The sequence below is a fragment of the Sphaeramia orbicularis genome, chromosome 12 (genome assembly GCF_902148855.1).
Source record: "Sphaeramia orbicularis chromosome 12, fSphaOr1.1, whole genome shotgun sequence".
Classification (NCBI taxonomy): Eukaryota; Metazoa; Chordata; class Actinopteri; order Kurtiformes; family Apogonidae; genus Sphaeramia; species Sphaeramia orbicularis.
Genome location: NC_043968.1, coordinates 30,881,862 through 30,896,205, shown reverse-complemented (window position 1 = coordinate 30,896,205; position 14,344 = coordinate 30,881,862). Strand labels below are relative to the sequence as shown.

The window sequence follows — 14,344 nt, the reverse complement described above, 5'->3', positions numbered from 1 at the left end:
GGGAGGGGGGAAAGGAGAAGGGGGATGCAGGAGGAGCAATTATGCATTCATTGTGTAAATGAAGCAATACAAAGAGATGCACGTCCTGGCGCTGTTTGAAATGGGAGGGGTGCCTAAACCTCATGTTTTTTTGACTAGAATTTGAGCATAAATATAAGCATCTGATTTTACGGTGGGAAGTTGCACTATTATTATTATTGACAATAAGATTGTAAATAAATGAATAAATTAAAAAAAAACATTTGTAGGAAATAAAAATAAAAATACACATTAACAAATATGTGATTTAAAAAAAAATGTAAAAACACTTGACTCTGAGTATTTTCCTTTCACTTTTGAAGCCTACACAGACAGAGCAAAACAGAAGCACAGGCACTCCTAAAATATTTGCCGTCTTGAAGCTGTCATAAATTTAGTGTGTCGCATCTGACTGAAGTTGCCTAATGACGCAAAGCTAATCATGCAAAATTAAAATTTGGAGGAGGGGAGGAGGGGAAGGAGGAGACACCAAATCACATGGTGCAAGCTGGTGATGAACACTATAATGGGTTTGTCATCTTTGCTCTGGCGAAATAAAATCTGCCTTGCAGGCTTCCATAGAGGAAGGATGCTCATATGTCATATTATTGGACTGATCCCCCCCCCCCCTTTATGTCCTTTAATCAAACCTCACATATTCATTTATTTTGGGACAGCAAAGAAAATTAATAATAATCACTGCTTTCAATAGTACACAGTTAAATGAAATGTTGAGCTGAAAACTTTGCAGTGAGAAAATGATCAAAACTAAATTCCTGAGTAAATAAATACATGATACTATACTAATTGTCTCTATGTGTATTACATATGCAAAAATGCTAAGAGACAGAAAAAAGCAGGGAAGAGAAGAAAAAAAAAAAAATCACGAATATCACTAATGATTGTGCTAAAAACAGCATAAATTATGCATATTACTGCCTCTCTCTCCAGTAATAAATGTTTTATCATTTTCCCCTGCATTTAATGCTCTGTACCTATACTGGGGCAGAGAGGAGCCCCAGCGACATCAGTCGACATTCACAATAAATAAAAGAAACTCAGACCCAGCAAATGGAAACATAAAATGTACTGCAGAATTATGGATTATGTGCTGTCTCTATTTGAAATATGTATATATTTTTCAATAATGCAAATTAAGATTTGATAGAGGATTAAAACAAAAAAAAAACATTTTGGTGGAAGTTTACTCCTAGAGATGTGTGGATTTTCAGCGTTTTAATTTTAATTTTGATGACAGTGCAGCCCTTTTACTTTTATCAATTTTTTTATTCTTAAATTCTATTTTAGACAGAGTAACCAGTTCACATACATGAAACAAAACAGGGATAAATGATGATTTTGAGCATCTGTCCTTGTGCTTTTGTGTGTATTTGCGCCCAGCCAACACAGGTACCATGTGTATTCTTTGTCTGATAAATACAGTTTTAATAGAAGTGTGTACATATCTTGGCTGTGTTTGTGTGTATGTGCTTGTGTGTATGTGTTTGACGAGGTGCAGATACAGGACGGGCCTTAAAGGATGTCCACAGCCAGGATAAACAGAATCCAGACAGGGAGAACAAACAGGGCTGAGCTGTTACACAGAGCAGGGCGACAGCTGCCCGGGACACAAGTAAATAGGGAAGAGGCCAGGACAAGGCGTGCTTGTGAACAAACAGGCCCCTGTTTAACACCGCACCGCTCACTACTGATGGAGAGAGACAGAGAAAAAAGACAGAGAGAGAGGAACGTAGAGGGGGGTGTGACAGAGAGAGAGAGAAAAAGAATATGATAGAAAGGGAGAGTGAGTGGGAGGGAGGAAGGTGCTTTTGGTGGGGAGGACTGGCACAATGTGACATCCAATCCGGTGATGAATCTCAGCATAAGAAACTCAAGGCTGCGGCCGAGATCAGCCGGCTAATAAGTATTCAAATTAGGCATAAATTTTACATGCCCAATGTTTAAAATATTCAGAGAAAGACTGTCTGATTGCCTTTACTACGATTTTATGAACATTCTAATGGAGCCTGGATATCTTTTTTCTGCTTTCTTTATTTGGACCGGGGATGGATGTTCGGAAAACTTGAAGATATATGAGTCAAGGAAATAAGGATATTTAATAACATCTGAAAGCCATGCAAACTACGAGCAAAGTCAAAGGAAAATTGCTACTGTGATATTAACAAACCCATGAAATGTGACTTTAAAATGCTTACATGTGATTAAATATTAATGACATAAATAAGAATAGATAAATAAGAAAAATCAGGTCTCATGCTGCAGAATAAACAAAAAACACGCAATTTAGACAACGCAAACAATATAGGCCTGACACCCAGCTTAATTGTGGCTATAATCTTCCCTTTCTCCTCAAAAATAAAATCTGTGCAATATGTTGAACTGCAGCGTAATAACAATGCAGATATATGCAAAGTATATTCGTAGAGATCAGATGGTGACTTAACCTTAATGACAGCGGTGAGATAAATTAATTAGCCATCTAAAGGCAGCATTCAAATCTGCCAATTAGAATGTCAATTAGAAACACAGGCAGGCTGCAATGATGAGCGGCCTACCGAGCTGCAGATCTGACTGTGGGGGTGATGGAACTGTCACACACACACACACACACACACACAAAACACCCGAGAGTGACAGATACTTGGCACCTGGGGGTGTGACTGCACGTTCATGTAACTACATATGAATGCATATATATATATATATATATATATATATATATATATATTTTTTTTTTTTTTTTTACATGTGCATACACACCACAGATCCTCCATGCCCTGTACCCTCTCCCTGAGGGCTATCAGCCCTGACCCCAGATCAGCCTGTCCAAAACCAACTGGGTTGGAAGGAGCCATGCCACCCCTGGCTACAATATCAACCCGGGTCCTCGCTGTGATCTGCTGCCGCGCAGGCAGCTTTAATGCAGCATGAGTGAGGCTGCCAGCTTGCCCGCACGTGTGTTTGACGTTCCATAAATTGCCGGTGTCCTGTGTTTCAACACACCCGCTATTTGATGCCATTTCCTCAAGCCATAATCTTCCAATGAGAGAGAACTTAGACCAGTTATTATCGTGATCGGAAACAGAGAGGAAGGCTGTTATTGCCCTGGTAATACGCTGGTAATTCTGTAGATGTATAGCTTTGGGAAGGGGGATGATAGTGATAACTAAGTATTTAGGTGGTAGGAAGATAGTGAGAGATGGAGATAACTCGATTCTCTCTGAATTTACTGTAGTCAACGGCTGCTGATAGTTCCAACATTTCTATTAAGGTGGGAGCTCAATAAAAAGGAAGGCATTTCCTGATGAAGAAAAGATAGACACAGACAGACACTTTATTTGCAAAGCTTTAAACCAACTCCAGCTTTTGTCTCATTCCTTGTGCAACCATACCCTTGCTTGCTATTCCTCTTCAGCTTGAGCAAATATTTACTCTTGAATCTTGCACTTCGCAAATCTGTTTCTTCCATCAGGTACAGAATCTGAGAAAGGGTCCTGACGATGCATTTGGTCTAGAGATTGGGAGAATGTCTTTTTTTTTTTTCTACCGGAGAAGTGACACAACAAAGGTGTAAGGAGAATTGAGCCTTCTATTGCCTCAAACACACACACATACACATACACCCTCTCCTTTACACTTGTACACACCTAACACACACCTATCATTAAAGCGGAAAGAAGCAACCCTCCATCTTTGTTTGCGAGCTCTAAAAGCCCTTAATGTAGCCTCATTACCTGGCCTGTCTCCCGCTCTATCATGTGCAGTAAACACACACTATGACACTGGCCATCCATCTAGTGGGAATACACAGCTGTCTGCTGTGCTCCAGTCTGGGAAACAGTGGGGACTTTAACACACACACACTATACTGTTAACACACAACGGGCTTGACACTGGTTTGAGTCTCTGGGCTATCCATTTTCACAGTGTGTATGTTCTCTACTATGTCTCTATCAAGAACACTGATCTATCCCCTCATCTTATATGCATGAGTTGTTATAATATTTTCATTAGGACAACAAAAAAGGGGGAAAAATGACCTGTAAAGCTGTGATCCCAGACGTCCATTCATTATCACTCCACATTTCAGGTGGTTGGTTGAAATACTTCTGGATTGTAAGATCAAAATAAAAAAAATAATAATAGAAATTACATTTCACAGTCTGCTGACTCCTCACAGCTCTCTGATCAAGTCATGATATGGTTACTATTTAAAATAATCACACATTCTGTGCTTGAGTGAAATTAATTCATCATTGCCATAAGTTACTATGCATACAAAATAAAGAAGTAACTGGGCAAGGGCAGGGGCTTGCACATTCAATACTTCAGATTGCTTAATAAATCAAAATGCCACATATGTGCTGACTAAAAAAGGGTGCATAAAAACCACTGTATTTAAAATTAAAAATCTAATCTAGGACCAAATAATAGAGGGCAAAAAAGTTTGAAATAACTTAATCAGATGGTTTGCATATATTTATAAAAGGCAAAAAAAAAAAAATCTTTCAACAAATTGCTTCCTTCGTTTGTATTTTTGAAGTTTACTATAGCCTTCAGCTTCAAGCAATGACTTTGGTAAAGATGGAAAAACGACCATGTGGAAAGCCATGTTCGACAAAACCCAGTCCCCTGGATTAAGCGAGGCAAGCCAGGCTGCCGTGCCTTAGAATTAAAAGCTTCCTTTTTGGCACTAAAGGGCCACCATAAAAGAGCATTAATGACTACTTCTTATAAACCTGTGTATAGTAATGGTTTCTGCGCTCAGATAGAGGAATTTCAAAAGTGACTTACCGGTGAATAAAGATTGCTTTGGGAAAAAAAGGGGCTGAAGAAATCATATTTACAAAATCAGGAGTGGGGCCAAATGAAAAGAGATGAATATGAATAATGGACTTTGCTTTTTCTGGGATTAACATTATTCAAAGCAACAGAATCAAATGTGGTTATCTCCTGTCCAATGAGCCCTACATTGAGAAACCTCAGTCATATTTCAATTCTTCATTTGAGCTGACAATAAATTGTAGTTCTGTGATAGGAGACATTCAGTCAAGAATGTTCAGAACTTAATTCTCTTCTATTTACAATAAGGAGATGAGACAGAATAAGATAAAAGACAGACTATTTGCCACAGTGTGTGCAAGTGTCCCTGAATGGAATGTGTGTCAGAGTCAGTGCAGTGTTTGTGGAGAAAAGCGAAGGAAAAAAAAAAAAGAGTGTAAAGTGCATGTTCAATTGTATGGTCTTCACAATGTCTCTTTAGAATCAAATGCAAGAGGCACTCGTGAATAGTGTGCATGATACTATGTTAATACAAATTCATTTTATATGAATACAATCATCTCTGAATATATGACAATGGCAAAATGGTTATTGTACACTGTTATCCAATTACTGCCCTAAAAAAGGGTCCACAGTGAGCTGATGCCAAAACATGAAATGAAAATCATCACTGAGTTGTTCACGTAAAAGCTTTTTTCTATTTTTAAATCCAAATTTAATAAACATCAGTTCATCCTGTTGACTTTTTACAAATAAAAAAAAATGCATTAAATGTAGTTATTAAATGTAAGCCTGTGGTGCAGCATGCTCCTCACAAAAAGAGAAAAAGAGGAGGAGAGGAACTACTTTTCTCCAGCATTTAGGCTCGTCCCATATCATTTACATACCCATCAGGCACTTCATTCTGCTGCAGCAGGAGACAGCCCCGCCGCTGTGGGTGAGCAAGACAGTGACGAAAGCTGATCAGTCTGCTCTCATTTGCATATTTGCCAATTTCATTAATTAACTCGGCCCACCTAATCAGGGCTAATTGACCTATAAAGAGGGGAGGCCTCATTGTCTCATCCAATCATCTTTACCAAGAGTAGAGGAGGTGCGCCCGTGAATGCAGGGTACTTCCGACCTTACTGTATTTATAGACCTCATGCATGGGAGTAATGCACCTAGAAAAGACATTTTTAATCCGGGACTGCGCCGCTTTGACACGGACCAGAGATGGAAAACAAAAAGACGAAAATGGACAAATTCTTTACACTGTCCCGCTGCTCTTGTTGAAAGGAGAGCAGGGGAAATCACAGGAGCTAATGACAGTTGTTGTAAAGAAGTGGATGGCCTGGCTCTGCGCTCCTCTCCACAGCGCGGCAGATCCAGCGGACAGGCGCAGGGAGCCAGCCACGGCCAGCAGAGCAACGGAGACATAGCTCATTGTGACGTTTCCAGTTATTTCTAGTTGATTAGGGCCATTATGTCTCTAGCTCTGATTTATGTTGTCATTCGCCCTCAGCAGTCCTGCATCGATAGATCTTAATGAATTGGTAAATAAGGGTGAAGATTGCAGTTGACAACACCGCAACATTCCTCATTCATACGAGACAAGATTTATGTAACCAATTAGGTGCATAACAGGGGGGACTGGTCAGGAGAAAAAATAATCTTTCCACAGGAAAATTACCAAAGTCTAACCCACGACAAAATAGATAATGGGGAGTTCTTAACACCGTCTTAGTCACACTTTCTCCATGCCCAGTTGGGGACTCTGAAAGTGCTTAGAAGAAAGGATCACTTCTGTTCCTGATAGGCTTGAGAAATTGATTTTTACAAAAATATACTGCGGACATATACCGCGTGCAAAGCCTGACTGCACTGCTCATTTAAAAAACACATGCGATTATTCACTCTGCATTTGAATAATGTCCAAACCAAAGATGACGACGGAATCAACAGATTAAAAATTAAGCCCTTGCCAACAAAGCACCACTTTGATATGGAAATGGTAAATTCAAGAAGCCACTCTCCCCCTCCAACAAGCCTTTCTAAACACAACCGATGAAAATGAGAAGTAAAGGGCGTGCATCTGTGTGTAGGTGTGTGTGCAGGGGGGCATGCAAAATCAATTGTTGTCTTAATGTTTGATACATCAACCAAGAAATATTCATTTGCATTTTTTAAACACTGTTATAATTCCATTATTTAATTGTCCTACGCTAGAGCTCTAGGAATCTGTCAGCAGACAAATAAAGGCCTCTTTGTCATTAAAAAATTCAGATAAAAGTGCTGATCATCAATAGCCAACGACAGACCAGGAAGACCCATAGGGCAGGAGTGAACAGAGGTGGAAAATTAAAGCAGAGTGATACGGGAGCCGGCTCCTTTCAGCCTCTCTCCCTTCAAGCACATGTAAATGAGGCCGTGCTGCTTAACTGCATCATTTATGTGGATAATAGCGGCATCATCATTACGGGAACTCAAATTAAATTACATCACAATTAGCATAACAAAGTGATTGGTTAAACTTTCAAAACAAATAACGCAGCTCTGCTAATGAACAGTGTTAATTGGCCAGTGTGCATTCTAAATAAAACATGTAAGTAAACATGTGTTTTAGTTAAACAATTTTTAAAATTCTTTTTCTTCTTGTTTCTTAAATATCAAGTAGTCACGGAGAGAGGAAAAAAAAAAAAAAACCCAGAAAAAGAAGACTCAAAAGTGAATATTGCCAGGGGGATTTGTAAGCTGAAATATAAAATGTGTAGCATTTAATTTTATTGCGCTAAAGAACCTATTATATGCCAGACTCTGGAGAACAATGTAAATTATCCGCCTTCAAAATGGAGTTTGGCCAATTCTCCATGTGAACTAATCACATAGCTCATTATGCATTAGGGTATTAAATTATGAAGAGGAGTCCCTTTCGCATTCCTGCACAAAGCCCTATGAAATGTTAATAATATGCCCACAATAGCCCAATACCATGCCTTGCTCACCCTCATCAATATTTAAGTAAACAAATTATCCCATTCGCCTTTGATAAAGATAATTAGTGCTTCACCGATTATCAGTCTCGTGACCTCTTTCCTCTTCAAACTAAACATCTGCTCCAAAGAGTTGGGGAGTTTTTTTTCCCCCCCACACCAAGAGATGGGAGAAAAACAAATAAGTCAAACTTGAAGTAAAAGCTTTACCCTCTTAAAACACACATCTGCAGCTGATGAATATTTGATTGTGATTAGCTTATGAAAGGTTACACCGTGGCTATACCTTTATACTCCAACCACATGAGCATAATACTTCTCCTTAATTTTAATGATCACTGATTAGCTTAACAAACAAGTAGCAACATCTGAAAACACCCCAGCACACGGACCAGCTTAAACAGGAGTAGGAAATAACACAGTAAATGTGTTGACATACACACACTCATAGAATGACACACACACACAAAAGCACATGAGTGCACACACACACACACACACACACACACACTCACTTGTACGCATGCATGCACGCACACACGCACACACACCCACACACATACACACACATACACACACATACACACACAGACTGAGCCATTCATCAGCACTAATTAAGCAGCAGATTAACAGAGCCCGCAGACCAAGGCTGTACGGATACACAGTGGGACGACCAGCAGGGAAGGCAGGAGACACAGCCCAGCAATAAAACACAACCATTAAACACAGCCAAGAGCCTGGATTTGACTACAGATGACATTGAATTGATGGGTGGATGGATTGATGGATGGATGGAGAGGTGAATGAACAGATTCTGCCTCTTTTTTTTCTCTTTTTTTTTTTTTTTTACCTGAAGGTAAGGAGTGCCAGAGAGCTTGACCAGAGAACAGAGTGCTCGCCTCTGCCACCGCCGAGGGTGTCTAGCAGCAACAGCCCCAAGTCGACTGGTGTCACCGCGTGGAGAGGCAACACTATCTGTGTCATCACTTCAGCCGTGTTTATGGGGGATGGCATCATAAACAAGCCAGCTCCCCCCGCCACCCACCACCCAGCCCCCGCCCCAGTTCCCCCTGCTCCCGCTCCCTCCACCCCTCTCCCTCTCTCACCACCTCGCCACCACTGTGCCATTCATGCATACTTAAATCACCCTCGCCCCATTAAAAAAAAAAAAAAAAAAAGAGAGAAAGAAAGCCCAGACGCCTCTCCTGACAATTATTCTATCATTTCCAGTTGTCACCGGGGCAATTACCAACCGGGGCCCCCTGTGCAGGTCGGACATACAGGCCCGATACGAGCGGCTTGAGTTGGGGGTGAGGAGGAAAAGAGTGGGAGTAAGGACAGTTGAGGGAGTGTGTGCGCGTGTGTGCAAGCTTATGTGTGCATGTATGCACGAGTGTGAATGGAAGAGGGGGTAGTGTACAAAATGGAAATTTATGACAGACACAGTGGCTTCTCGCTTTCTTTACACTGGAAATAATTAGACCATCATTTCTTATGCCTGCTGCTGATGAAATGTATCACAATTACTGGAAAATACTAATCATTTCATTCCCTTTTTATTGGAAATGAAAGATGTGATAATTTCTAATTATATTTTGTTTTTGTTTTTACTTCCAATGATTTTTTTCTTTGATTTTGGATATGACTTTAAACTCTAAGTATATTTATTATGAGTAGTATTTATTACTTTTACAAGTTTATATAAAAAGACTTTTTTTTTTTTTTTTTGGAGTGCACATGAGTACGAGCGACTGTGTGTGTAGATGCGCGATGTGTGTGGGTGGGTCTTGTGTGTGAATGAGAGAGTGTGTGTGAGAGTGTGTGAGGGGATGTTCACACAGGGAGCGCTGTGACTCCTCGCAGGATGCTTGCCGGCTCTCCCCTTCCACCTCGGCTGCATGCTTACCAGGCAGCTCGCGCTGCTCTCGCTCTAATCGCACATCTGCTTCTCTCAACGCTCTCTCCGATTTCTCTCTCTCCCTTGTACAAGTGCACACACACACACACACATATACACACAACCTGCTGGACTGGATTTCTACTAAGCTTTATGTAGCCGGCATTGCTGAGTCGAGAGGGAACGGAGGATAGAAGCAGGGCTGGAGGACGTCGCTTAGAGAGGTAGATTCACCACAAAGGTATGTGAGTCTGTTTTTATTCTAGTTCAGGTCTTTACTCTTCCACTCTGATTTCTCTTCAGCTCTGTTTGTATGCATGCCAAAGTGTGTGTGTATAGATGTAAAGAGTCTGAATGGGATTAGTGAAGGGCTGTGCAGCAGTTGGTAGCCTCCACACCGGGCTCTGCCAGAGAGTGTACAGGGCTCTTAAAAACAATTAGCCAGATCACTACCATGCATTAGTACTTGCTATCAAATCCACAGCTACAATATGATAAGTACATGTCCAAACAAAGTCATAAATAGTCCACTGCAAAACAGAGAGGAGGAGAGAGATACATAAAATGACCTACCTTTAAAACAATGAGAGAGAAATCCACTCTCCCCAGTAAGAAGCATTTGAAGAAGTATTCTCAGAAGCCTGGAAGCATGAGTGTGTATCAAAAATGAAGAGAGAAGGGAAAATGCCACTAGTAGAAAACAAAGCATCAAAAGTGGAAAAAAGGAGAAAAAGAGACACTAGCTGACGCTTACTGTCAAAGACATCACCAGAGAAGTATTTACAGCGGTATTTACAGTAGTGCGAGGGGAGAGCACCTCTGCCTGGTCACGTCTGAGAGACAGTTGCCGTTTCAGTGCTGCTGCCTAATTAAAACAAGTCAGGCAGCCCCGCTGGATTGTTTTGACGCCTGAGGACCAATAGTACACAAAAACCAGTGGCTTGATCGGTGGGGTAGGGGGGCTGGTCGTGGGGAGAGGAGGAGGGGGCGGAGGGTGGCGAGAGTTGGCAAAAGAATGGTGCGGGGGGGTACAACTACGTGTGTGTGTGTATGTGTGTGTGTGTGTGTGTGTGTGTGGGGGGGGGGGGGTTCAGAAGAGGCGTTTTGTAGAGGAATCTGAAAGGGGAGGGAGTCCACCAAGGTTCACAACTGGGGAGACCTCAAAAACTGAATGTGCCTTCACTTTTTCTATGAATGTGCAAGGATGATGCTATTTCTATGCCAATACACTATCGGCATCGTCTATTCTGTCAACTCCTATTTTTAGTGTAAGTATTAAACAATTCACCTGGCAAATTTAATACGCAGACTGAATTTTACGAAGAGTTAGTGATTAAATTTTAAAAAGTAAAACAATAACTAATTCACATGTTTTTACCATATTTACTTTTGTTTTGCCATACTTGATGAAAGAGACTTGTCTATAAATTTCTATGTAGTTGTACAAAGCTTATCCTAATGAATAACTTCAATATCACTAACCGCAAATCCGCTTGTTCCCTTGCCTGTGATAGAAGGTGGGTAAAATCTGAGGCGTGCGATACTAAGCTGGTCTGAGCTCTGATGTGATGCATTGCCATTTTTCCTTTTCTGTAAACAATGCACAACAGGCAATGAGACAGAACATTTAGAGCTAATGATGTTTGCCAATCCTTTTTTTTTTTTTTTTTTACATTCCCACCTCACTCTCCCTTTCTCTCCCTCTCCCTGCTCTCTCTCCTTTCCTCTTTTCTCTCCCTTGCATGCCACAGATGTTTTTCTTAGTCGCTCCAACAGACAGGAATCTACTGGCAAGAAGAAAGCCTCGGTCTTCCCCAGGAGAGAGGAGTACAAAGCCCCTAGTCTGCACACAGCAGATGCGGAAAGCCAGTCCATCTGCCACCAGCTCGCCGTGCCACATGGGCCTGAGAGATTTAATACAAGAGGGGGACTTTTTTTCATCTGCAACCACAAGTTTATACAATAAATGTTGTGTAAAAAACAAACACACAGCTAAATTTGGAAGAGGTGCAATTCCAAAATTAAATTCACAATTATACACTAAAAATACACATGTACAAGATACTCACGGCAGAAGGTTACACTGTTTGTAAAAACTTTTATGTTTTTAAAGAGGGGTACTTGGGGCAACTATGACAGATTTATTTAGGAAGAGATGCAGCCTCTAACGCAGGGTAAAACCCACTTGAACTCACAGCTCGGAGCAGTGCACTGGCATGATTTAACACCCACTGAATAGCACATTATCTCCCTAGCTCCGCTGGAGCATATTTCAGCTGCATGATATCATTATTAAGAGACCAACACAGACCAAAAGATGTAGCATTTTCATTAGTGTCAACTCTCTGAGCTCTGAGGCACAGAGGGTAAACACTAAACAACCATGACAGAGTGAGGCAGACAGTGAGAGTAGGATCAAGCAAAAGAGAGAGAGGGAAATGACATGAGTGCAAAACCAGAAGAGAAAAAAGACAGTGCCAGAGAGGGCTAACATTAAACAACTGCTGTTAATTGCTCTAAGCATCCACATTATGCCAGTAATTTCACCCATTTCTCTTTCAGCACTAAGGGCTTCAGGCTAGAAAGCTCCTTCACCCCCTTTAATAAACTACTCAGAGTGCCTCACTGGAAAAGACAAACAAGGGGCCCCTAGCCTTAGAAACATTGCCTTCACTACGGGGAATGCTATGCTTATTTCTACACATCTGTGACAATTGCGTGCCTCCTCCCTTTAGGTATTTATTCCCCATGTCTCTTCTTCCAGTGCTTTCTGCTGCCAAGGTCAACGGAGACAAACAGGCCCACCAGCGCCTTGATGTGGTGGCAGCAGAACAGTGAGAGGAGAAAGAGAGAGACAGACGTGTGTAGTGGGTACAGCGGGGAGGGATGATGGTGGCAGCAGCTGGTTACCAGCCCGGTAAAAGCAGCAGCAGAGGGGGAGCAGTCGATCTGTGACACCATGACAGCAAGAGCAGCGGATGCTGGTTCACCTCTCCATGCACTGCTATCATTTCCATAGTTTACGGGCACACACTAACCCAACTATTTATTTTAAATTAAAACCACCACGGAGCACTTTGCCTCCAGGGCTTTAGAAAAGTCAAGCACCCATCACAGTGGTTTCCCTCACTGTTTTTTTTTTTTACCACCATCCCTACATTGATACCAAGCCACCACAAAGTACATGCTCTGTGAGATACGCCAGTGAGTGGCAGTGAGCTTTAAGCTATATAATCACCCCTCATTAACCCTTTAACAACTATTAGCCTAAAAAATTAATGTCTATCACAAAAAATGAGTAGGACAGAAAGAAAAGATAAACAAGATAAATTCAGGACATCTTTTTGTGTAATCAGCACAAAAAAAGGAACAAAGGATCTAGGGTTGTTTTTATTGGAGTCCAAGTGCCAAAAACATCAGTGTTCACTTTTGTTGAGATGATCCATGTGATGTTCCTCCCCCCTTGTCCATTCTCACATTCAAGAGCCAGTCAGAAAAAATGAAGTGATTTTAACATTTGCTAAAATATGCTCAACTACAACAGTGATAGCCACTGTTTCTAAAGAGCAAAGCATCACACATAAAACAGAACACACACATCAGTACTATTCATTAGTTGTCACACAAATGTTCCACAAGCACAATTCATGAGCCACTTAGTCCTGCTTCTGAAAAAACCCAAATAAGGCATAATGAGTGGGTAAGGCTCTATTCAGTCCTGGGCAATGTTGATCACATGATATGTTGCTTATGGCCAAAGAGCATAGACCATTATGGACCGGTGATTATATAAGTGGTTGGAAGGCGGCACCATTTTAATATACTGTACTTAAGCACCAGGGTATCCATGGAAACTTGCCTTGCACCATGCATTCAGAAAATCCTTCATGAAATGCCTATTAAGTGGCTGATAATGACGATGTCCAAATATATTTGCATATATATTTTGCTGCAAATAAGAACAGTGAATACGGTAGAGGAGGGACCCTGATTAATGCCATCACTGTGATGTTACTGAATATATTTGTTTTAAATCAAAAAATAAATACAAGGTCTAAATGAGTAAATAACATAAATTCTAAGCTTTGTCATTTTATATGGTAAGAAAAAAATGATGGCAGTGGGTGTGAATTAAGGCCTCACTGCCCTCCACTGGGAGTCTCCACATGTGACTTCCATTTGCGACTTTGGCTGAGTGCCCAACAGGACATCCCTGAGAGAGTGTTTGCTTGACTCAATATCAACAGCCCGAGTAAGCAGCTGGGGGGAGGGGAACTTTCTGGCCAAACCCGGCCTCAGGTTCCTATTGAAAATAAACTCTGCTGTATATTCATTGGGCCCAGAAATATCAACACGCGCTGCAAGGAGCCACGTATAGCACTCAGCAGCGTTCCGCTGGTGCCTCTCCAAGGCTTAATGATACCTGCAACTCCCCTCCAGCTGCTTCTGCCGACAGTGCTGCTACACAGACGGCAGGCGGGCGGGAATTAAAGTATACATTACAGCAGAAAAATAAAAAGAGATCGAAATGACAGAAGTCAGACAGTTCAAGCTGACCGGGCCTCTTGAAACGAAGTAGCTGGTAGACTAGCGACAGACACTCCAGGTTAAATTGGCCCTCCTGCGACTCCTCTTATTTTCCCACCACCACAGC

At 41.3% G+C, this 14,344-nt stretch overlaps 1 protein-coding gene and 1 long non-coding RNA gene across 2 annotated transcripts in view; one reads left to right on the top strand and one right to left on the bottom strand.

Annotated features, from left to right (window-relative positions):
• Positions 1-14,344, bottom strand: part of foxp2 (forkhead box P2) — a 104,284-nt gene that overhangs the window by 64,466 nt on the left and 25,474 nt on the right.
• On the top strand, positions 9,648-12,153 carry LOC115429924 (uncharacterized). Its single transcript, XR_003936848.1, has 2 exons — positions 9,648-9,931; positions 11,442-12,153. It is a non-coding gene; the product is annotated as an uncharacterized LOC115429924 (long non-coding RNA).